Source organism: Pleurodeles waltl, chromosome 3_1 (genome assembly GCF_031143425.1).
Source record: "Pleurodeles waltl isolate 20211129_DDA chromosome 3_1, aPleWal1.hap1.20221129, whole genome shotgun sequence".
NCBI lineage: Eukaryota > Metazoa > Chordata > Amphibia > Caudata > Salamandridae > Pleurodeles > Pleurodeles waltl.
In genome coordinates, this window is record NC_090440.1 from 274,341,242 (window position 1) to 274,367,989 (window position 26,748).

General features: G+C 41.5%; 1 protein-coding gene across 6 annotated transcripts in view; it reads left to right on the forward strand.

The window, feature by feature from the left end:
• The first annotated feature begins 848 nt into the window (after positions 1 to 848).
• The window catches only part of TJP1 (tight junction protein 1), a 478,449-nt gene continuing 452,549 nt past the window's right edge, over positions 849 to 26,748 (forward strand). For 5 of the 6 annotated variants that reach the window (XM_069222373.1, XM_069222377.1, XM_069222378.1 and 2 more), the window contains exon 1: positions 849 to 1,054. The gene's annotated coding sequence lies outside the window, so the exon portion shown is untranslated. Of the gene's footprint in view, positions 1,055 to 1,287; positions 1,310 to 26,748 lie in introns of those variants that run through there. The other variant, XM_069222375.1, reaches the window with a different exon arrangement.

The window sequence follows — 26,748 nt, forward strand, 5'->3', positions numbered from 1 at the left end:
TGTTTCCTTGATGGCAGAAACTGCCTTTTAAGTGCAGACGTGGTCTCTCATACCACCTACCAGTGTCAATGGGCAAGCATTAACTCTCTTCGAAATTATGGTGATCCGTAAAGCACACTGCCTTCCACAACAGGAACCCTCCCCCACTGTGAGGCTTTTTGTCCTCGATGTTGTGATTCATCTGTGACTCCTACCGCCTCCTTTGAGGACGCTGCAAAAACAAAATAAGATAGCTGAAGGTGCCTGTCAGAGAAATGAGACTGTTCTGACACTTCCCCAGTCCTACTTCCCCCAGGGTTTCCTTGGGACAGACACCGACACAGCTGCAGCCTGGGCTGCGGAACGCGACGGGAGGGGCTGAAGCCTTCAGCCTAATGGGGGCTGCGAGCCTGAGGAGAGCCGCGAACAGACACGCACCAAGCACACCGTTTGGTAACCACGTCTTGATCTCCAGTGGGAATTATTTGGTGCCCGTAGTGAGCCCCTAAGCTTCCCCTCCACTTCCGGGAGGCATGGTCAGACGGGGGAGCTTTAACAGTCAGGACACGGGCAGTCATTGAGGAGGTCACCCCACCCACCATCATTTACATTACGCACAACTCCCTTTCAACCGAAGTCGCTCCTGTCGTTTGCAGTCCCGTTGCTTTATTCCCAGCGATCAGTATAATGGGAAGCAGCTCACATCTTTCTCCAAGATCACACCTAACAAACTTCTGAATCTGGTACAACCGTCGTCTAATTCTCGCGTTTCATTCGAAGAGATGTGTGCTCGTCTTAATGAGCTTGGCTCTGATTGGTCGCTGCACAACTGTGTCCAGGCACTGGGTTCGTGTGCGCACTACCACGTCAGAGGATTTTTACCCATCGCTGTTCCCGGTTGTGCTTATTGATCCTTCTCTTCCTGTAACACGAGTGTTTCGCAGCGCCTGGCGACCGACCATTCACGCACCAAGTTTACCTTCATACATCGTGGAATGTCATCTCCACGTCACCTCGCGTAGCACCCTGTGGATAGAGAAGCCTTGGGATCCGGCGAAAGAAAACATTTCTGCAGGTGCGGCCTCTGTTTTTTTTTTTTAGAGGGAGCGGTGGGTGGTTGGCTGTCGCGAAAGCGTGCCTGCAACTGTTTGGAAAACGCGTACTTCCCTAGGGAACAACAGGCAACTTCCAGTTAATGTATTCTGGAATGGAGTCGAATCAGGACCGGGGTATGGTATTGCGGACTGGTCCAGACTCCCGTGGGAAGGTGGGTGGTAGTGGATAGAGCCTATGCGGGAGCGGAATCTATTCACTATAAGGGCGTGGAGAGGTAATTTTGTGCGGCATTTGACAGGTGAACTCACAGGAAGTGCACTCACATCCAAAGGTTACCAGATTATTTCTTGTAATCATTATAATATAGAACTTTAGTCCGTTTTGGTTGAATTGAGCTGGAGCAGGACAGCGGCGCTCACAGTGCACTGCTTTGTTAATTTATTATTTTCATTTTTGGGAGTGGGAGTGGGTAAATAGCATCCTTGACGATATTTGACGTCCTTGATCAGCCCGAAAAAACGCCACAAAACTGGCAAAAGCATTGGCTGCAAAACATAATGCAAAAACGTGTAATCACGCTGCAGCTCATTTAAAGCACCGCCTTTTATCACTTCAGATCAGTGGTCGAAGTAGGCGGGATCAGAGGGACACGACTTGCCCATGCTTTTCTGATTTATGAAAAAAAGGTTATTTTACGTTTTGCGAAAAGGCAACCGGCGCGGGACGGTTATTTCCGATATTTTAAGGGCTTCAGCTAAAGCCTTGTGCAGTGCAGCAAGTCAATCTCCTGTGCCGTGAAACCGCAGCCAGGCAGATAGCTAAACAAACCTTCTTGTCATCGGTGCTCGCTTCCCTTAAAGTAATGCAAATGTGCGCAACAAGTTAATCTGAAAATGTATAGGGTAATCTGCAAAAGTAAATGGCACTTGGGAGCTGGTACTGGCTGTAATTGATCGATTCACTCGAAGCTTTGTGATTGCAAAGATGTATTATTTTTGAGTGGTAGTGCAAAGAGTTAACAGGGCTGTGGAATGTGTGCTTTTAATTGACATTGTATTTATATAGGCTTACTACCCCTGTGGTGTTGACGGGACAGTTATGTAAAAAATATATATTATATATTTTGGATAGCAGTAAAATCTATATTTTGGAAGCATCATTTTATCTTAAACTTTTTTGTGTGCAAATGTCAAGCTCTGTCTTCTGATAAATTGCCCCATGTTCTTTTGAAAGGGATATTGGTGTTGACTTTTCTTTCTCTTACTGAAAAGTGATAGGGTTTTGTAAAGTGAACTATCTGACATCTTGCTGGGATACAGTGTGTGAAAGGAAAAGCTGTAGGATGTCCTTTTTTCTAGCACGCAAAAAATGTAAATACATTTTGAAATGTTTGTACAGATCATTTACGGGTATCACAAGCAAGTATGGCACAAATAAGGCACATTTTTAATTATGAATTTTGATGAAACGGATTTTAATAAGATCAAAATTCATCTAGACACTTTATGTGGTGATGTGCAGATTATATATATATGTGTGTGTGTATATATATATATATACTGAAACTAGTTTTCCACACATTATAATTTGTGTGCTATATAGTTTTATCAATTAAACTGAATGGCTGTGCAGATTTAGTGGGCATTTGAATGGCAAATGTGCTGTCTATAAATGGCAGTGCTCTACTACACCATTCTTCATTATTATATTTGTGACAGCGTGTTCCATAATGCTCCACCCAACACATACTACATGCTTACTACTTTGTTGCTAAATGGGCGTGGTACATTGCTACACTTGTATTTTTTGTGCGGCGTTTGGATTTTTCACAATCCCTATGAGTTCTGTGGTATAACATTGATGACAGCACCCCTACTCTGAAAGTTGTTCCAGCACTGCTGTCCAAAACTGTGCCTTTTCCCTCTCACTTTTGTAATTTGATGAGAGTGGAATGCCATTGAAACTATTGGTGAATTTGCACAGATTTGTACAAGTGCACCTTTGACTATTTTGTAAACATTGCCCTTAATGTATAAACTGAATTGTGACAAGGTTCTTTTAATGGCTGCTGCTGACAGTCTTTGTAATTGTTTACCTTAAAGGACGCATTTATTAAATCCAGATTCCCAAAGTGCATTTAGACATTATTGCTGGGCAAATGATTATGCTCATTTCAGTCCAGCAGCGTGATCTCTATCATCTATCGGTCAATGCTTGCTTATTTGTGCTTCTGAAGAAGCTATTAAACAGGAGAAAAGTGATGAATTATTCTCAGCCAGTGATTATCACTCTGAGCCATATTCCTGTCCATTACTGTTAGAGTTCCTTTCCATAACAAACCGAGGCCAACCAAATGCAAATCAGCATTGGGCCTTTTTTAAAGCAGCTGTTCAGCCCGGCCCAAGTAGGAGTGATACGTCCAGATGTGGCTCCCAAGCTTGTTTTGCCACAGGTCTCAAACTGCTCCTCACTGGTGAGGCACTGAAAGGCTGGATCCTGTCTAAAATGCTTGTGTTACTATCCAGAGGAGACCTGGCCTGGCAGAGTGGACCTTTTTGTAATGTGAAGAAATTTGCTATGACCGTTCATGGATTCTATCTGTAGTGCTGGTGCATCAAGTTCTCTTTTTACATAACAGTGAAAATCCAGAGTTTTGTTTTGAACTATGGATGGGTACATTTTGTCAGTTCATTTTTCTGTTCTGTGTTTTGGTAAGGTAACTAGATAGATTGAGAGCTGACTGCAGCAATCTGTGTATAATGCACAGGCCGCAGGCTTGGGATGTCTGCATTTTAATCAGTCAGTGATCTGGTGAAACTACCACCTAGCGACAATCTAGTTCGTCTTATGTGCAAATGAATGGTCAGTATTATTTGGCCGTGGTCAGGATTATTATCGCCCAGCAAAAACTATGCTCTAAGATGGCAATGGGAGCACCACTACCAGAATTGCGCCTGACGTGCTATCGAGCCATGGATTATGGATATACACTGATTCAGATTGATGTAAAAGGGATTGATACCAGAGTGCACAGTTTTAATGGAACTAATGCATTTGCTGGCAAGTGGTACTGTCCATGGCTGGCCCATTACTCAAAGTGTTTGGTCTCCGGATGTATTACCTTGCCTGTTCAACAAGCTTCTCCATCCCATTTTCCCTCAAGTAATTCCAGAAGGACAACACTCACTCACTTTCCATCTTAATCATCTCTGCACTTCACAATCACCTATTATGTGTTCTTCTCCTACACATATCTACACACATCTGTTTTCTGTTTTTGCACACCCCATACAGTGGATTAACCCCAACACTCAGACCCCAAGACTCTCTCCTGGGGTCTCTCCTTTCTCAATTTGCAGAACGTATCATGGTGACATTATATTGTCATTTGGTGTCCTTTATCGGCTAAACAATAGAAAAAGTCATTATTTCTTTCCCGTTTTTCTCCTCTGTCCTGAAACCCTGTGCCGCTGAGTACTTTACAGCAGTTCAGCATTTCTTGGTGCACTACCACTTATGCTGAACTCGGACAAAATTTAAATTATCATCTTCCCTCAGCTGCTTTGCCTCCCACTTTGCTCACATCATTCTTTCTCCCTCACACTTTGACCCTTTCTACTTCGTCCAAGAATCTTGAAGGTTCTAAATATGAAGAGGTAGGTACTGAATATTTGGGAAATTTGCCTACCTTAGTTCCCACATAACAAAACCTTGATCAGTAGTCCATCCATGAGCAGAATCATCTACTGTGAAGCATCTTGTTAGTCTACATCTGCAGTTGTTTTCTCTTTAGATAAGGCCATAATCTTCCTTGCAACACCCTACTTTCAACACACCCTTACCAGCCAACACAGTCTCCATGTTTGCCAAATCATCTAAAAACGTCTTATCCTGGTATCCTGACATTTAAGAAGATCCATGGCTCCACCCCTACACACAAGCACTAAGGTGATACACTTTCATCCTGAACCTGTTTTCCATCAGTATAAAACGTCTTGCTACACCTAAATCACTTTGTACCCTTCCAGATATCAAGCTCTCAGCCTGTTCTAGTTATTTCACTGAATACTCTGCTCAGTGACCCCAGGGCCATAACATCTTTCCCACTGTTAAAATCAGGCTTAAAATCCACCTACTTTTATATAAATACCCTAGAAAGCGTTCATGATCCCCCCGCCTGTTATGTATTTTCATCTGTGCATCTAATGCCCATAAGGCAAAAATGTAAATATTGGAATATAACTTGGATTTTGTTTTCGACCTTATGTACAGCATTTTTGTTAAAAAGACTACTCAATAAATTAACCTTCAATTAAATTATAATAAAACTGAACCCTTAATTATTGTACTTTTGTGAGGATTTCTAGGATTGGGTAATATCTGCATATCGGAATTCCAAAGGATAAAGAGTCACTTGATGGAATAAATTAAGTGTGGTTAGTGACATAGACATGGTTAGATAGTGAACACATTTGTTTATAAAGTGGTTGTGCGAGTGACTGTCAGCAGAAAGTAACTTTTTTTAAAAAAATACGTTTTTAAGATAAAGTTGATCCCAAAGCCCTAGCATCTAGCAAGGGCAGTTTAGCCCAGGTGTGTTTAAAGGTGTGCTATGCCAACACGTAGCACAACTGTAAGATGCAACAAACCCAAGACCTCCTTCATTTTGAAAATTTAAAGAGGGTAAACTATGAAAATGAGCTCATAAATACCATAGAAGTTGTGAAACAGGTTTTCAGCAATCGAATCAGAAATGTGAGATAAGGAAAAGATACCATGTGAAATGTTTTCTGTGTCTTAACATTCATATATATGACAAATTGCTAGGTTGTTTTAATGAAATACAATTATTAAAGAGGTCCTGATTGTTGGGTACCATACAGTAGTAGGTGGAGAAGCAAAGCTATGAAGTAAAGAAGAAGTTATGGGGTGTATGTGCTTGAATGTTTCAGAATTATTGTTTTTAAGCAATAATCTAAACAAAGTCTGATGAAAATTTTCTTTTGTACAATGATTTTAGGTTTCTATTCGGTTAATTACCTTCATATGTATTGTTGAACATATGTCAAGAGAAAAAACTGAGACCATTCTATGGCTTGAATAGACATACAATCTGAAATTCATTCAACTTAAATACAACCAAATTCACAGGGTGCTTCATGAATTATTTGGAGATTTATCCATGCTCATTTAATAGATGTTTAAAAACCCATATGACATCAAGTAGATCATGTAGGATCAATTTTTTTAGGTCACAGTGCTGTGCTGTCTGGTTTGTAAAATGCATCTTTGTCAGAAAGTTGACTTAGGAATGCATTCTGCTCGTCGATTACCATTGGCTCTGTGGTTTGTGGCTTTCAATTTGCCAGCTTTATTTGCTTTAGGCTCTCCAGGTTCAGTTCGCTGAAACCGAGTTTACTGAATCCTTACACCCTCTCTCTTTCTGCTAACATGCCTTTAAATCTTGTTCTTAGCTCTTCACATTTGCTGTGCGTTCAAAGACCAAGGTCAAATATCAGGCTGTGTTCCAAGGGCACTTGTTTACTTTTTCTTCTCTGACTTCAAAGTGAGAGGATTTATAAGATAATCTTTTTGGCTACGAGGGTTTGAAAGAGTTTTTATTTTTCTTCTAGCACATTACATTTAAATGGACAGTGTTACATTTTTCAGCATGTATCAAAATTATGAACGCACAAATGAAGCATATTTTTGTTATTTCTGCAGTGTGTTGGAAACATACTTTTAATATGATCAAAACGAATCATTAAACTAGGTGGTGCAATTTCTACATATTTGTTTGTGCACTGTATATTTTTGTTAGTAAAACTGTATGTCTGTGCAAATGTAATGGTCATTTCAATTGAAAATGTGTTATCTGTAATGGTGGTGTGCTACCACACTACGAATACCCCACTGTACGCTACCCCACTCCATCACTGCACTTTACTCTGCACCACTGCACTTTCCATCTTTTCTCACCACAGCACTCCGCACCACTGTGGTCTTTGCAACTCTACTCTACGCTACTGCACTCTACACCACTCCAATCTATTTTGCACAACTCCACTCGGCAACACTGCACGCTATGCAATTGCACTCTGTGCCAATACACTCTATGCCCCTGCACTCTACGCCAATCCACTGTACGCCACTCTAATCTATGCTGCATCACTTCACTATCACCGCACTCTATACTATTTTATTCTACACCTTTACACTCTATGCCACTCCACGCACATGCACTCTACCCTGCACCGCACCACTCCGCTGTTCTCCACTTCACTCTACTCTGAAAGAATCTACTCTACACCACTCTACTCCAATCTGCGCCAATCCGCTCAATGCCACTGCACTCTGACACTAGTCTTAAGTACTGCATTCTACACCAGTGCGCTGTGTACAATTACACTCTGCCACTGCACTCTACACCGCTGCACTGTACTCTACGCCGCTACTCTACACCACTGTACTCTGACACTCTGCAACACTGCACTCTCTGCCACTCTACTCTGCACTATTCCACACTACGCCACTTCACTCTGTGGCAGTGTACACCACTCTGTGCTACTCTGCTCTGCACCACTCTATGCCACTGCACTCTGTGTCTCTCAACTCTACTGTGTACTCTACACCACTGCACCCAATGCCACTCAACTCTACGCCACTGCCCTCTACATCATTCAGTTCTATGCCACTCTGTCAGTCTGCTCTATACCTCTCTACTCTATGCCATACACTCTACGGTGCACTACTCTACTCTGTGTACCACTCCACTCTACTGTGCACCACTCTGATCTACGCCACTGCATTGTACGACTCTGCATTGTATGCTGCTGAATTCACTGCTACTGCACTCAATGCCACTATACTCTGCAACACTCAATGCCAATGCACCCAGCATCAGTCCATTCCACTCTGCCACTCTGATACTCAACACTCTGCCTCACCACACTACAACACTCTTCACCACTCTTGGCCATTCCACCCTATGACACTCCACGCCACTTTCCTCTATGCCACCAACTTTAATCCTTGCTGAACAGCAGCCATGCTGGTGAACAACATGGCCAAAGCACATTGGCAAAGCCAATAACTCTTGCGTAGGTGGGATCTATTGGCTTTGCCAATGCTTGTTTTTCTTACTGTACAACAAGGCCTGATGTCTGAATTAGGTGCCTGCCTCTTTCTCCCCTGGGTCCCTGGGTGGGGTGAATCACAAGGCGGCATAGAAGAGGACAAAACCCAAAAGGCAAAAGAAGATTCCAAAAGGCACTTACTACCAAAGAAACGGGCTGAGCATAAAGTGTGTGTATGCACGTTTTCTGTAAGCAGACATTGCCTCTTGTTGAAATAATTGAAGCCAAATGCTGTTATCCTTTGTTCAAGTAACTGCACACCAACTATTATATTTTATTTCTAGACTGATGGACATTTAATAGCTGGGGTTAGGTGGTTGAGCATGAGGAACAGTTATTGTTTTATTTGTACGTTCCATTTATGCCTCACTATAATATAAAAGTTTGAGTTTCCTTAGAATTATTTAGTAATTGAATATTTGTCCCAGAAACTATTACAAATATTTGGAAACGTAAAGAGAAGTGATTCCTCTTGATAGAGAAGGGTCACATAACTAATTATAGTGCATATCCTGAACTCAGCAGTCTCCCTCTTTGGTGGCACATCCCCATTACCCTGAAAGATGACAAACACCCATTCTGAGTCACTAGACAGCCTGCAAAGACAAGAGGCAAAAGTTGAGCTCCATAAACAAATGCAGACATAAACTGGCATAACAAGTGCTCTTCCTACCCCATCTCAAAACATATAACATGCAGATTTTTGTTGAAATAAGCCATGCGTAAGAGGTAAGTATGTCCTTGGCCTGCGGAGCAATAGCACTGACAAGCCAAGGGCTACCTATAAAGATAAACAGTAGATATAAACTGAAGTAATACTAAATAGTGCCAAATGAAAATCAATATATAAGGCTCCAAGGAAAACAAAAGATCATGGTCAACCTTGTCAAAAGCAGTGAATGATCCAAGAACAACACTGTAAGCAAGACTTTGCTTAACAGACGCATTCAGGTTGCTGCAGAGTAGCATCGGCGCATTCATCATACTGGAAGCTGGTCAGGGACCAAATTGAAACACCTCCAAAAAACGAATGGCTTTGGAAATGTTTCAAGTGCGATGAAAGAGCTCCATCTTGGTCACATTAGGAACTAAATAAAGATGCAAGCTGAAAACTAACTTAGGCCTTACTGAACGTGCTCAGGTCAGCCCGAACTACCCGTGCATCACAGAAGAACACTTTAGTAAAGCGAATGACCATTGTTGTTTTTAAGTGCGATTTACTAAGCCAACTTGCGTGATTCTGCATGGAGTAACGCAACACAACAAAAATCGCTGCCTTGCATTACTCTGCTTTCAAAAGGTGTCCATGGGTGTTCCCATGCATCCACCCATGGATTTTGACGCAATCCTAGGTTTACTCAAGTCAGTAAACCTGGGATTGCATGAGTGAGGTGTAACAAAGAGAAATATATTTCGTCTTTCCATGTGTGCTGCAGCACACGTAGAAGGGGAAAATAACTCTGCATTGTTTTTGTGGAGGAAGATAATCTTCCTGCACAAAAATAGTCCAGCCTGTAACCCAGGCATGCTTGCACCATTTAGCAAAGGCGTATGCATTGGCGCTAGGTGACACACAGTGCGCCAGAGCAGGGAGAGAGCAGAAATGTGTCACATCTTCAATTCAAATTGAAATTAAAGTGAGTCGTATCTTAGTAAATATGGCACATTTCTTGACTCTCCCTGTCACACAGCACATCAAGTCTTGCTGCGTTGCTTTGCGTGACTTCTTAGTAAATCTGCCTGCGGGTTTCTTTGATGACATAGAGTAAGCTGGTAACATTTGTCACTGGGTAGCAAAGTTGCATTTTAATAAACCTCAAAAGGGAGATTCTGTTTACATATTCGAATGCAGTGATAAACCCCCTGAGCATGAACCTATGAGGAATTAAAACTTGAGTTTAATTTGAGGAGTTCATCCAGCTTCGGAGAATGAAAAGCGAAGACTACACCAATTGCTCTGGGTATTTGCCAGCAAGTTACTTCACCCCCTGAAAGAGCTAAATGCCAATTAGCAGGTCAACCGCATATTAATCTATACTGACTTCTGATTATGATCAAATCCGATAAATATCGGCGCCTTATTTTATCAGAGTCAGTCCATGTCCAGAAAAATAAGCAAACAGACAACCCCTATTGGTAGGTCAGATGGAATTTTCTCTGTCTCATGATCACTGATCAGTGATCCTTTTCCTAACAACATGATTCACAATAGCTCGAGGTTCAGCCCACATCGAATTGGCAAGTGCTAGACATTCAGGTACTTTCCAGTGTTACAGTTCTTAAGACAATGTGGCGTTCCAGGCTACTCCACATTTATTCTGAATCCCTAAGGTACCCCCTTTTCTAGGAGTCATTCCAATCTCAAGTTGAAGAAGTAGTGAATATTTGTTTACAAAGCATTTTTTTTAAATCCAAAGAATGTCTGCAGCAGGTTATGTTCCCTTTCTGTCCTTCCACTTCCTTTAATGCCGGGAAGAGTTAAGGTGGGTGCCGTCAGATGGGACGGGGTTCAATATCTTTTCAGTATCTCAGTTTTAGATACCAGGAACGTCCGATCCAGTCTTCACCCACCTCACCCTCTTACCTAAGCCCTCTACAGGGGTTTTGACCCTAAGCAAACTGTTTTCATGAGCAAGTTGAGTGATCTTCTTTCCCCTTCCCTTCTTTATCCCTCCTAAGAGTTTGGGGTAGTGGTTGGAATGTTTAAACCCTTCCCTGTGTTTTTTGTTTTGTTTTTTTCAGCTGTGTGTATACAAGATCTGTTCGCTGCAGAAGTTAGACCATACTGCTTTTTTCTCCACTCAAGTTAGATAGACCATCCATCTTCATACCTACTATTGCAATAGGGATGACTGGGTTTGGAGCATGCTAAATATTTTTAAACCTCCTTAAATCTTCAGGCTGGTATGCCTATGTTTTGGCACGCACTGTGTCCTTCTAGCTCCACATCCTCCCTTTATGCCTGGGTTGCTTCCAAATAATTGACATATCTAGGTGGTCTGGTGTAGCATATGTCTGCGATGTGAGAGGTATCTGAAGCTGTTTCTCTTTTATCGCTCTGGTGGTATTTTGTCTCTTAGGATCGCAGAGATTCTCTCTTAGGTCTATCAATTCATGGACTGTTTGTGTTGTCTTCATTTAGTAGCACTCTTTCGATAACTGTGCTCACATTGCAGAGGGCTTAGCCATCCCTTGCGTTCCTGCCTTTCTCTAGAAATCCTTATGTTGAATACATTTGCTGAAGGTTCATCCATGTCATGAGCACCTGCTATATTAATGGGCGTGCACCTGGAATTATTCTCACTTTTGAATAAATTCATAATATGGACACTGTTGATATGTGTTTTGATTTCCTTTGCAAGGTAGTTATGTGTTGTCCTCTTAGATTTTACAGTAGGCTTCGAGTTAATGCTTGTTCCAATTTTTATGAGCTGTGTGTATGATTGGAGATTGACAACTTATGCGGTTGTGCTGTACGGACTTGGCCACAAAGCAAAGGTTTCTCTCGTATCAGTGGTCCTGTTGCTGTATGGAATGGGCATGTGTTAGGTCACATTATGCTGAAGTGCTTAATTACTTGTCCATCCTTAAGCTATTGGTTGGGATTTGGTGGAACAGGTTTATCTCTGACCATACTGATTGCAGTTTTCTAGACAATTAATCATTATTGACACCCACATCCATCATTTTTTTTTAGAGCTTTGTCTTTTCCACTTTACACACTGTAAGTATTAGTTACAAGTGGTATATTATACCCGTTGCATATAAAACTATTACTCATATCTCTCAAGGTTATCTGGGAGTACTGATCTAAAGAGCATTATCAGATTGATTATCTCAGATAGTGGCTTAGTCTGCAACTGCAGTGCTTTACCTGACCGCTTTCTGAGTGAAGAAACCCTATACCACCAATATTTTCTATTTGTTTTAATCCTCTGGATCCTCTTAAAAAGGTGTGGCTAAACATAAGCAGCAGGGGGGTATACATCTGGAGAATTGGGGTATCCGTTTCTCTTCAAACTTGAGTCGCGTATAAGCTAGTGTTTAATTTCTAGCTGCATGCATTGACATTTTTAGCCTTTGGAGGGTTGCCAGATAAGGCAAGATCCAATCTGTAGCCTTTAACCCCAGCATTGTCTTAATGAGACAGAGGTTTGCGATCTGGTAGGCTGGAGACTCATGTAAAGAGGGTTTGTAGTAAGCAAGCCTCTAAAGCAGGGTTTTCCAACCCTTTATGTAATAATAGCTTCTTCTGATCAATGGAAACCATCTGGAGCTACTAATATTATTAGTGTTGACTACAGACAAGGTTAAATTAGTGGTCAACATATGCACGATGATCAGCAGTGACCACTTCATTGCAGTGTTGCCAGCAGTAATACACTAAATGATTTGTAATTTGTAAGTGCCTTTACATGGGTAATACATACCAGCCATAGCTGCAATGCCAGTGACACCAAGGTAATATTATAATTAGTCTCCATTGTTGTACATTCAGTCAAATATTAGATTGAAATATAATTTAATTATGCTTCTTAAAATATTTACTTTTTCATCTAAAAAAAACAATTTTCTATTTTGATGCACGTACATATTAATTCAGTCAAACAAAATCTAATATAGTAGGCTGGGCTGTATACAGGAGAGCTACTCACAGGTAGCTGGAGAGCTACCAGTAGTTCACGAGCTGTGGGTTGGAGAAGCCTCATCGAAAGGATGATCCTTCATATAGCAATATTCTGCACTGTATAAACAATGAGTGATAATCCTCGACAGCCTGAGATGGATATTTACTGCCTTGACTAGCAGTGAAATCTACTTCTTGTATGAAAGTCTGTTATTATATGCCTGCTTGACAGGTTGCACTGGCAAGAAGCTTGTGCAGAGTGAGGGAAATATTTCCTTGGTAGGAGGCTAACTCTGCTATTCCTAATGATTGTGAGTGTGGAAAATAACGCATGGCGGTTCACTAGTCAGATTTTATGCTAGAATGGATGCGTAAGAGCATCCTTGAATATTAGCACTTTTAAAAGGTTTAGAACATGTGGCAATGTTATACTTGGCAGATTCAATCAACTGTGAGACGAAGGCCCTGTTCAAAATAAATCTGCTAGAATGTGGGTTGATAGGTTCACTAGGTTGTTGTACTGTAAAAGGAGGACAGGGCCTTTACAGAGGAATCCTTTTCATCATTCTAATGAAGGTTCAATTCATCAAGTGGTCAAGCAGTAGTAACTGTCACACGATAGTAAAGACGTTAATCAGTTCATGGTTAAAGGCTTTGCTATTTTCAATGTGAAGCTGTATTACAGCGGTGTTTATTAAGCAAAAGTTGGAGAACTGGATTTTAACAGTCGATTGATAGCATATTTGTAGGTGTTGGAAATGTCCCTCTCTACAGGGTCACCCCAAACCTTTTGCCTGCATCTTCCTACTTTTTGCTGGATTTGTGCTTGTTGGTCTTAGGACTCTGTGCACTTTATCACTGCTAACATGCTTGTGCCCTCTCCCTAAAACATGATTTGATTGGCAGAAACCTGTATTTCACTTACATGTAAATCCCTTATATAGTGGTATACCGTCTCCCAGGGCCTGTAAATTATATGCTACCAGTGGACCTGCAGCATTTATTGTGCCACCCACTTAAGTAGCACTTTAAAACACATCCCTGGCCTGCCATTGCAGCCTGCAGGCAGTTTCCCACTGCCATGTCGAGCTGTCATTTAAAACCCCTTTCCAAGCCTTAAACTACCCTTTTATTACCTATAAGTCGCCCTTAGGGCATGCCCTAGGTAGCCCGTAAGGCAGGGTGCTGTATAATTAAGAGGTAGGACATGCATTTTTTAGTTTTACATGTCCTAGTAGTGAAAAACTCTCAAATTTGTTTTTTTTATTACTGTGAGGCCTTGCCCTCCCTTAGAATAACATTAGTAGACATAGTAAGCTGTAATTCCTAAACCAGAGATGGTGGGCGTGTCCTGTTTGGTATCTATGAACTTGTAATTAAAAGCCCTTTTTAATGGTAAAGTCAATTTTATCATTACAAGTCTGAACATGCCACTTTTAGAAAGTTAAACAAAGAAAGACAAAGCCCCCCTGTGGATATTAATTATCCGATACCTAAAACACTAACCAGTCCACTTTTCCTGTTGTGTAGAAAAGTCATGATTTGATCAACTTTTTATATAATTTGCTCCTAAAAGCATTTTTGTACACAAAACGCCAAATAGAAAAACCTTTTTTCACTATAACAATGATACGGATAATGAATGACACAAAAAATTGATACACACTAAAGTTGCGTTTCTCATACTCAAATATGTATGTTTGTGTGTGTGTATATATGTATGTATGTGTGTGTGTATATGTATATATATATATATATATATATATATATATATATATATATATATATATATATATTAGACAGTTTATACTCAATACTGTGGTTTGGATCATCCAGGAAAAATAGTTCACAAAACTACTCGTTAGGTAACTACCGGGTTAGTAAAAATACTTTTCAGTCCCACTAGTATAGCTTAGCAGAAGTGACGTAATACGAGAGTCCCCGTTACAGTGACTAATAAAGTCTTTTGAAGTCCCAGAGTATAGATTGCCATAATATTTGGGGACAAGAGAGTCTCTTCCCCCTTTCTGTCGCTCAAAGTTATCAGTGCAGTTTGACCTCTCCAAATGTGGGATAATCATTGATATGAGGTCATCTTCGGGGTTATATTCTGTTTTGCCTTCTGGACTCGCAAACGGTAAATCCTCAGTAGATTTACAGGCAATCAAAAGAGCATCTTTGCACTACAGCTTCAGCCTTTCCCCACTTCAGCATCACTGCACACCAGTAGTGCAGTCCCAGGAGAGTGCGGGCCTTCCAATACATGGCAGTGGTTCTGTGAATTATCAAAAAAAGCTAGGTCAATAAAGCGGTTTGATACTTTCACTCCTTTCAAATGTTTAAAGAGGCCTACCAGCGAGCCCTCCATAGTGCATACACTGGTGAGTCCTGCTACTCCTGTTATAAAACTGGCTATGTCATTCTAGAGTGACACTACCACTGGATAAGTCCAAAACACATGCGTTAAATCAGTAGCTGAACCCTGGCACCTGGGGCAGTCGGAGGAGGAACCAGACATTTTGTGGAGGCATTCCATTGTGAGATAAGCCCTATGTAGACTATTATTCTGTATGTACTTTAACTTCGCATTGTGTGATACTTTTCTAGGAGATATTAGCACTCTTTCCCATTCTTTGTTTGTGAATTCCCTGGCTATATCTCATTCCAAACATCTACGAGTTGGCAAAAAGGTATCGGGTACGATATGTGCCAGGGTACGGGTAAACCAGGTGATCAATGGAGGGCCACTGCCTATAGTATGGAGCACTAACAGGTGTTGCGCTGGTTCAATGTCTGTAATGTGCCATAACTATGTTAGATCAGCCAAGAGTCGACCATGCACCAGAAAGTGTCCTGTCGGCGTGTTCCAGTCTGTTTGTAGCTTCTTAAAGGGCACCATTATGGAACAAACCCCAAGAGTGCTCAATCTGGCAGCCTCCTACATCAGGAGGCCCACCCTTCCTCTTATGCTACGGAAAGAGCTAATGGAGTTGGGCCTAATTTCAGGAGAATATGGTGGGATAGGTTGCATGGGTCACAGGCTGTGCCGAAAACTGTCATGAGCTATGCATTGTAAATTCAGTAGTATAACCTCACAATTAGACTACTTCTCTGGTCCTCCCTATTAGACAAGTTGATATTTGTTTTGCATGTGCTACAATGCCACCAATGTATAAAATACAAGTTACGTCACAAACAAGCTGTATATTGTTCCACAACATACACCACATCCTAGGAAAGGCTTGAAATACAAAGAGTGGAGAAGAACCAGGCAAGTAAACAAGCTTCTCCAGCAGCATCCTTAGCCTTAGTACATACATGTAATACAGCTCACACTTTCACTGTTCTAAAGCAATGCAGCAAGCAAGGCAAAACTCCACATTTCATCATGTTCCTTACATGCATTGGCTTTAATGGATCATTTTGTGTGCTCTAATTTGAGGTCGATGAATCATTTTGGATCCGTGGCTAGGGATTCACTAGAACAGTGGTTCCCAACCTGTGGTCCGGGGACCCCTGGGGGTCCGCGAAGCCACCTGAGGCGGTCCGCGGTTGCTTAGAAAATGTAATAATATTAACAGCTTAGGTCCCCAGCTTTCAGTAAGGACTCATTGCGGGGGGGTCCTCAGATTCCAATAATGATTCAGTAGGGGTCCCCAGGTTCCAATACTGATAAACTGGGGGTCCACAGTAGTCAAAAGGTTGGGAACCACTGCACTAGAATATTAGGTCTAATCAATCAACATTAATTTAGGTTGTAACCAATTTAGCCACACAATTAGGACTCAAGACAGAAATAAAGTTAAAGGGTTTTATTACAAATTAAAACTCAGATTAATGTAAACAAATCTAAAGAATATGCTGTAAAGATACAGAATACCCATAGGGAAGTCAGACCTTCTGAAGAAATTTAGGCGAGTCAACATAAGACAAACCAATAATTCAGTAATAGCAATACAAAATATCAGAAATAAGTTAAACTGTGGTAAATTAGGAAATGTCTTACCAGCCCTAGTAATGCGAAACAAGATCTAACTAAAGGACGTAGGGACAAAAAATAAAGAGCAAAAATCGGACAAAAAGGCTTAGAAAAAAATTGAAAGAATTTGAAAAGGAGGGTAGAAGGGAAGGTGTCAGCATTTTAGAACCTCGGCCAAGAGTAGTCTTAGGGAGTAGAGTGTAGGCTTAAGCCACACTCAGCAAAGTATAGGACAAAGAGGGGAAAGCCATAGGTCTGTACCTCTTAAAGTCCAAGGAAATCTACTCTCTAAACAATCTGTAAAAGATCTGCAATGGAATGTTAACATTTCCCCCTCCCCCCCCCCCCCATTTACTCTAATCCTTTACTCACCTCTCAAAAAAGTATTACATTAGTCTTGTGCCCCCCACCTCCTCCGAGAATGTAAAGCTCTTGTTGCAAACTTGTACCTCTGCCACATATCTTCCAGTTTATATGAAACGCAATTCACTACCATCCAGGACATGTTCTGCACAACATTATTCCATTAAATAAAATAATAATGGCTATCTCAACCACATTTAAAACATTTTATGCGCTTCAAAACTAGTAAGTGAGGGGTTATTGCAAAAAGATGACAGATTTGAAAATGCCTTGGATAACAATCCTGTAGGAAAACCCACGTGGAACATAAGCAAAAAAGATGACAGTTTAGTAGAGCAGTAGAAACAAATATATGCTATTTACACCCTTTCAAATATGCTTCAAAAACAGATTTTCAGTTCTTAATTACAAAACTGTATGAGGCAAGACCTGCAATCTATAGCTAAATGGCTCTGAGAGTAAATAGTTATTGTTAGTCCAGTGATAGCCAGTGTCTGACCAATAAGTCCTTGTGATAATTATCCAATATTTGATCAAACAATACTACCGTCTGATTGGAAACATTTAATTCCAACGTTTGGGTGCAAAGTTGTTGATTTACTTATTTCAGCACCTGTAGATTTGGGGCATTGGCAGTTTGAAAATTCAATAGATTACCAAAAATGATGTACCTCATCTAACCACATGCTTTACAAAACACAACTTTCAGTTTCCATAGACTGAAATGCTTCCTATTCATGTAACTAGACATATGCTGTATTTGAAGCATGATCGAATCTCCATTTTCTGTAGTCGCACAGCTCCTTAGTGTCAGGTACCCGGTCTCTTAGCCTATTTCATTTTTTAGCAGGTGATGGTTTGTGGCTTTGGTTTTGTGTATATTAAATCCACAGATGTGTTGTCCCCCCAACTACAACCCTCACCCGCATAAAAGTCAGTGGATGTGGTTTTCACATGTGATGTCATTCCATACTGGTCTAATTTAAAAATCCTGGAGGCCTTAGCTTATATCACAAGAAATGCTTCACATGTTAATTAAGCTTGATTTATGCATTGATTTCACATTTAAGTCAACTGTGCATGATAAATAGGACAATGAGGATGCACATATATCATTTAAAAAAAAAAATTGAAATTCCTGGGTGCTGTACAATAATCTACTTGTACTGCAGAGCAGGTATTGTATGTACCTACTTCTTCGAAGAGGAAAATGTAGATCTATTGGCAAATTGTCTCTAAGAGCTACAAGAATGTTTGCAATGATATGCATGCAACATCATATTTTGCTTGAATCCCCAATTAATAAATTTTGAGTTTAATGAGCTTTCACCCAACATCTGTATTCTGCACTGTTGCCTCATTTATCTATTTATCCAGGATTACTACATCTAACCATGAGCTTTATCAAGTGATACATTACATTTCAATTACTTCAGAGTGCTAAAAATGATAACAATGAACAGCTGTACAGAAAATTAAAGTTTGAGTGTAGTCAAATTGTTTAGTGCTCCAGCTTATACCGCAAGGAACCCAAAACTCAACTTTTAACCTTGTTTCTATTATACACTGACCAACTCATCCCGAACTTGCCATGACCTCCACACTATAATATCACTTTGTCCCTCTAACCCCAGACCCAAAAAAGTAATTATTTGTGGTGTGTCTGCCCCTTGTATTATGTAAAGGTCTCAGCTCACTATGTTTGTCTGCTACAGATTTTGTGGTTTAGTTGTAAAGCAACTCACTGAACTTCAGGGCTTCTGGTATATTTTTCAGTCACAGTACTGTGAGGAGCTCCTTTTTGGTTCTCAAGAAGTAGATGTATGTATTATACAACCTCAGGACCTGTACTTCATCCTGTTGAATGGTCATTGGTAGATTAGGTGGACAGATGAGCAGAGGTTTCTGGCTACAGTTTAGTTTTGAGTTAGTTTCTGAAGGTATTTGTTACGTTGCACTACTAGTAATAATGGATGCTGCAAAATACATTGAATATGATGCTGGCGTCTGCTGGAAGCCAGTGGAAGTCTTCCACTGCAGTTTGGTATGGTCAGATTTTAGAAGGTTTATATATAGTCTGAAAGCTTGGTTCTGTAGCTTTTGCTGCCTGGCAGTAGGGAGGCTAGTGTATGCTGTGACAAGTATAGTTGGTTTGGAAAGTGGAAAAGCTTTTCTAATTAAGAATCACTGGAGTTTGGGGGCTAATTGAGAGACCAGAGTAAAAATTATCCCCCAGTTCCTAGAGTTTTGGGCAGTCGCACAAGAGGTTCCCAATCCTAGGGTTCACTCAAAAGGTAATGTGACAGGCTTAGTTTCTGACATTACAGTTAGCTCCATTTTGGCTCTGCTCATGCAGAGCAAGCTATCCTTTATCCAGTGGAATACATGTACCAAGCACACTTTCATGTTGGTGGGATTATTTGTAGGGGGGGGTGATGAATTCTGCTCTGCCGACAGTTTACGGAGTTTTGCCCATTCTGCGATCCTTCTGAAGTGTGGAGTTCCCAAAACCTCAGCGGACTGGAAATTTTCCTACCTCACGGCTCACCAACATTAGGTTGAAAAATCACACTCTAGACTACCTCCCAATGAGCTTTCTCAACGCGGGCGGTCATGGCAGGTTGCTACTGCTCACGTTGAGAAACTTGCAGCTTGCATTCAAGTTGCCACTGGAGTAAAAAAATCTGCTCCAGCCGCAGAAAGAAGAAGCACCCTCTTGTGGTGCGTGTTGTGCCGGTCACTCTGATTTTACATTGCAGCAGACTCCTGGCTCTTTAAATCAGGCATTTCGTGGAGTTCTGGTGTATAGTTAGAGTGAATTTGCATACAGTCTGAATACTTTTGGAAGTTGACCTAGTACTGGGCAAGTAAGAGTGCCAGGGGGCATATGTAGATATTTAACCTTGTAGACTGCGACAGGCCCTTGGAGTAGGGATGACTTGAGAGATCCAATAATGATTTTCTTTGGCTGTAGTTGGAGAGAAAAAATACAATTCATGACAGGGCATCACCGGAAATGTCTGCCTAATGTTCTAGTCCTACCAGTTGTCTTATGTGGTTGTCATTGTCAAAGAAAGAATAAAGGTCAGAGTGTAGGCCCTGTCTTTGGACATTCTGATGGGTAGTATCCCCTCAGTTGAAAACATCTGTGACAGCGATCTTTACCTATATGCAACTGCCTGTGACCTCCACTGACGGGTTGGAGCATGGATCGATGGCAACTTTGTGTCTTAATAAACATAAGGACTACTTGCTGGTGGAGCTGCAAATTGAACACTGACTTTCATCACCAAATCAGTTAAAAATATAAAGGAAGGTTTGTTATACCTGCTGTATCATATTTAAGCAAGGGCCTTTTTTTTTAAGGGGAGGAAAAGAAAATTGTTTTAAAAATATTACTTATGTTGTCCCTGGAAACATTTTTTTCACCTCCCTTTTGCTCCGCAATGAGGGCTTAATAGTGGAGGGCACGATTTGTTAGTGTCATCTAACACTTAAGTATGCTTAAACAATGGCACCAAGTGTTCCACTGCAATACTGCCTTAGGCAGACATGCACAAGGCTGGGAAATCCTCCACAATATCTTGGTACCTTACGCTTCCCTGTCTAAATAGTATCAACGTGGCCTACCCTGAAGCATGCTGACTCTGGTTGCACTGGTACCCTCACGCACATGTTTTGGTACAGCCCTCACGTAGAAGGCTTCTGGGATGCCTTTTTCTCAGAGATTTCCCAAGTCCAGGACTGCGAGCTCGAAAAGCTACCTGAATTTGCAATCCTAGGCAGACCCAATGAGGGATTCTGCCCACACCACTCCACTACAGACAATCTCATTTCTCACCTTTTCTTAGTTGCCAGATAGGCAACCCTTTCACTCTGGGGAAAACCCACCATCCCTACCTACAAGCATTGGCTTCACAAACTATGGCTTCTGTAGAGCCACAAAAAAATGGTTCACATCTTAGTGGACAAATCCCAGCTCTTCCACAAACTAAGGAACCTAGTTCTTGTCTACTTCAAGTCAGAGCTTCGGGCAGAACATGTCCTTACAACGTTGTGCCTTAGGCCTATTGGACACAACATTGTTCCAAAGCTCTGGTGCAGTCGATCCCGATGTGTAGGCCATTATTTTATATTTTCTCAACCTGTTGTGTGGGGGTGGGTGGTGGCGGGGGAGTATACCCACCATGATGAGCAGATGTTATTGAAGATACTATTAGTGTGGCATTATATGTAAAATCAACAGAAACATAAATATGCTTAAGAATGTTGAAAGCGCTAGAGACCATGTCTGCGTTGGACTGAACTCCGTCGCTAAGACATTTTGTAAGATACCAGTTTTATAACCTGTTTGCTCAATATACCTGTCTCCAGGACTCGGGCCAAGCAGAAAGTGACACTGTGAGCACCGCCCACCTCCTTTAGCTTGGTGTACCATGACAGTTTAAAAAAGCTTCAGTGATTTCACAGGTTCACAATGTTGACTTTCTGGAACATCGCACCATTTGAAAGAGTACTTATATTCCACCATTCTTGCTCATATCCTCAATTAAGAAACCATTCCAGAGCTCATTTAGCATTGATTGAATTTTCAATTTGCAATCGGAATTGCAGGGACTTCTGGAGCTGAGAGAAACAATAAATAATATCTGCCAGAAATATCCCTCACTTCATCCTTTTTAAAAGAAAATGACTGACATTATATTTTCTAGACTATTACGTCATGTTACTGCAGTATGTAACACGTAGGCTCGATAAACTAGTAATATGGGTGACCTAATACAGCATAAGGGTGAGTGTTAATTGCATCCTTCGGCATTGCAAGTTGCACGTCAAACCCCACATGAACTGGTTTCATAGTAGCCCCTCCGCCTCCACGTGTGAGGTACTGAAACAGCGGGAGAGATGCTGTAGAGACGTGTCGCAAACTTCTGTATTCGATAAGGATACCCTCTTTCTTACCTAAAGAATATGTGAAGCACGTTTCTTCAAGTCCTAGCCCTCCCAGTGGAAAAGACACATACACACATATATCTAATGCAGTCTTGCCGGCTTTACCCTGGTCCATTGATTAATCAAAAATCTATTTATGAAAGTTTAGCAAGGCTTGACATTTCTAATTCAGATTTTTCTGGTACTCCTACATTTTTATGCACTCAAGTATTTTATTCCACAGACAGTCGAATATTATAGTTCAGCATTTCACCAAGGCCTCGATTATGGCTGCCCTAGAGTCATTTACCGGCATCAGAATTACTGTTAATGAGGTTCCAGTAATTCCAAGGGCCGGTACATAAGAAGGATCACAAGATTTGGGGGAATAACGTGCAAGATTCTGTGTTTCCATGCTATTTCCCACAGTCGTTTACACAGAGATCTCAGATGCCTTTTGCAGTTGAAATCTATATAACAAAAACAAAACGTATAATTCTGATGTGCCCGGAAACGTGACCACGAATAAGCTGGAGATTTACTGTGCTCTGAAGTAATATTTGAATAAATACTCTTAGTGAAACCACTATAGGCGTTTGCCTTGGAAAATATGTTGTTTCATTCCTATTTAGTATCTCTTGATTGGTTGTAAGGGTTTCATCTGATTCACACACCTCGGTGATGGACTTCAGTGATTTATTTTTCCTTCATTCTTTGAAACTACCTGCCCATGCATCATTAGCATGTGTATTTTTTTTTTTTTTAGAATTAGGAACTCTAAGTAATAAAACTATTGAAAATCACTAAAACCTATACCAGAGTATTGTTGTGCCATGTTTCCTAGGACGGGCGCATGGCATAGACATTGTAAGAAGTCACTGATGGTACAACAGGGAGGTGCAGACACTTGGATAGGTAGATTTGGGCAAAGGACATGATGGACAAAGCACTGGGCCAGGCACAGAGAGAGTGGGATATGAACTCTGCAACACGAAAATGTGGACATAAATAATCAGACTAGAAGATGCAGATATTGACAATGAAAGAAATAGAGTAAAGTGGACATTAGGGGCATGAGACTGATACTAAGACGTGGACAAGATCATTGGGGCAGGGAGATGCATGGACTGAGAAACACTGTAAACTTGGAGAGCTGTGCAGTATAAATTTTGTCACCACTCCTGACGTCACAACTTTAGCCCATATATACCAAAAAATATTCCTGTAATGTGTAGTCTAACGTTGACATTAGGCAATCATGCTGTTGGGAATGGCCTTTTCTTAGGGGGATCTCCCTGATATGTTTTGCTTTTTCACCTAGTCTTTTGCTGACTCTTTGTGTAGCCTTAGGACTCTGGGCACTTTCCCACTGTACTGCAGTTTGAAAGTGTGGGCTCCACTCCTACATGTGCTAAGAGGGAGAGCATGTGATTGGTTCAGGTGCTGTTCCCAGGAGTGGCCTGTGAAAAAGGCACCACATACCCAGGGCGAGTACATCCTTGTGTGCTAGTGGGACAATGCACTGAGTATGCCACCCATTAGAATAGACTGCTTAGCTTGTTTGTGGCCTGCTAGTGCAGGCCTCTGGAGCCGCAGTTTGGTTTGGGCTTAGGTTGGCACTAGTAACTTCCTGGCCAATCCCGAGGGGACCCTCTGCTGCCTCTAGAGCAATCCCCCTGAAGGGCAGAGCAGGTAGGAAATGGCAGTCTGGCCCAGTAATGAAGACACACCACATGGGTTTTCCCTACCTAGGGGGGTGTCATCTTTTCCCATAGGTTTTTGCTTATTGCCTACCCAGAGACCTTAGGGGCCAAAAAATCATCATGGAAAAATGCCACTTCTAGAAAGTGGGAATTTCTCTGCTCTAAAATGCCTTGTGTGCCTTTTAATTTGACTTGAGTCTTGGGGGATGGAGGAGCACATCTGTGCATTCCCCAGCAATTTCTGTAAAACGTGGGCACCCAACTGGAACAAAGACTCTGCCATTTGTGGGCCTGGCAGGATAGATTGGAGGGAGAGGCTTTGACACTTGACCTCTCGGAGCCACATCATGGCCTCACTAAAGATCAAGATCTGCATTCCACAGCCCTATGGCAGACTGGACTGAAGTTTAGGGGAGAAATCTGTAGTTCAAAGGAGAACCCTCTGAAATTCCCCCAACTTCAAAGGCACACTACAGTACACTCCCGGTGACACACTGCATCAAAGTAGAGACACTTTCAGGAACATGGGATGGAGACCCTGGATCACATGTTGCACGCTGCCAGAAGAATCTGTTGTGCACAAGGAGTAATTACTGCCCTAGAAAGGGACTGCTCGCGCTTCCTGCATCGTGGTTGGCCTGGGCAAACTGGTTGCTGCTGTGTGGCACTCTGAAGTGGCTTGCCCCCCTGTTCTCTTGTGGAGGTTTCAGGGACATCCAAGACCTCCTGTGAGGGACCTACACTTTCTACCTGTGTCATCTGGAGAACGGTCCCCTCTTAAGTGCCTACATCGTCTGCTGGACGTCAGCTGGTAACAGCAGTGTGAGCGTGGAACTAAGTATTTCATCTGGAGACTGGATTTGCCTGGTTCGGAGCCTTCAGAGTACTGCCTGCATTTTAAGTAGTGTGGATTTTCATCATGGGGCCACAACATGCTTAAGCGTCTGGTTGGTAGTGATCGGATTCACTGGTTGCAGGACCCCGCGTGGCCCGCTATTGTCGAACATACCACATTTCTCCTGTGCAACACCCAAATGCATGTTCATTGTTTGAGGTGTCTGGTTCACTGGTTGCGACCCTCTGAATTGGGGCATACCTGAAGCAGTGTTGCATTCTATCTCATGCGCACCGCTGAACCTGCGTCTCAGTGTGTGACCATATTTGTCTGGTGCGGCTGAAGTCATGGCACACCAGGCATTGTGGCTCATCCCAGGTAGACACGGGATTGGAACTCTTCGTCCGACCGGCATTGTCTGGTATGACTCAAATATTCATGCACCAGACGTTGTGCCTTATTCCAGGGATATACGCAATTGATAACTTTCTGAGGGTGTTTGGAATTAATGTATGTGTCAAATGCAAACCGTATTTTACATACACCTCGTGTGAAATCTCTTTTGTGATGCTCTGTGTATTTGTTGTGTGGTAGTGCTGTGCCAATTCTTTACACATTGTCTCTGTGATAAGTCTGACCGCTCTGTGCCATGCTCCCCAAGGGTGAGCGCAGGTGGTAGGTTCACCTCAGCCAAACAGAACATGCAGCCTTCAACACATATATATTCTGCACCCTAACCTTATCAAATGAAATGTAATCATTTGAAATTAATTAGAAACCATTCTCGCATTAATGATGTTTATTTACCTTAGGAACAAGAGAAATTTCTGTAGATGTGTGCACTAATGTTTTACACTACAGTTCAGTGCAAGAATGTAGTTCTAAGTTGCATTTATTTTCATACATTCAAAGACATATTGCCTTTGTTCTAACTTCAACCTAGTTAACACAAATTAGATGTGCATTAGTAAATTATACTCTAAATTGGCATAGGTAGTCCTGTTTTCCAAATTTGATTACAAGCGATGTCCAGATGACAAAGGACAGTATAGCTCTCAGGACTGGTTTGAGAAAGTCTGTGAATGTTGCAATTTTATAATGTGAGACTTTTGAAGACAAGGGAGCTCCTGATGGTGTGATGATGGATGTTGCCTAAGTGATTTGAGTGGTATTAACTAGTGTTTTCACAGATTGATTTCAGGACACTATCCCTTTGGACCTTGAGAGGTACAGACCTCTCTGATTCTTTCCTTCTCCTTATGCTTTGCTGAGTGTGGCTTAGGCTAGCACTTAACTTTCTCTAGAAGACTATTGACTGAGCTTCTGAAATGCTGACACCTTCTTCCCTATATGCTTGTGCATACATTTTTTTCCTTTTTTAAAAGTTTCCCGACTTTTTGAGATTTTTACCCCATCTAGTTGTAGGTTGTATAAGGTTGATGATTTTAGACATTACCCATGTATAGGAGGGAATTCCAAAGACTTTTCTCTGAACATCAAAATGTATTGCTAATATTCTGTATTGCTGTAACTGAACTTCTGGCTTGCCTTATGCTAATATGCCTACATTTCTTCAGGCAGCTTGGTATCCTGTTGTTATTCTGTACCTCTACAGCATGTTTTTGAGATTTGTTTATATTAACCTGACTGTTAACTTGTAATAACATTTCTTTACTTTATATCCAAATTTGGATCTTTATTGTGTGACCAAATTGGTTACACTGTAGATTAATGTTGGTAGAGAGCTAATTACTTAAATCTTTCCTTTCAACCCATCGCCTAAGGATTTATGGAAGACAGCCCAACACTCCATCAGTTGACACACATACACACACATTGAACAAGTAGATATAGAAATGCCCATTGAGATAAAAAGAAAGCCCACTGAATAAACACACCATGAGTAATTTGTACTGGTAGTTGCACTCTTCATTTTGGGGACAAGGGCTTATATTTATCAGACTGTGACCCAGAGCAAAAGAGAGAAAGGCAGATAACGTCAAAGGAAAGAGGAAGAAAAAGAATAGAAGAGTGACAATGGGAAACACAGGGATGAAAAATAACCCAAAAGAGTAAAAAGTAGAAAAGACCGGAAGTGTATGGTTATGGAAGTAAGAGGTATCTGGTAGGAAAGAGAC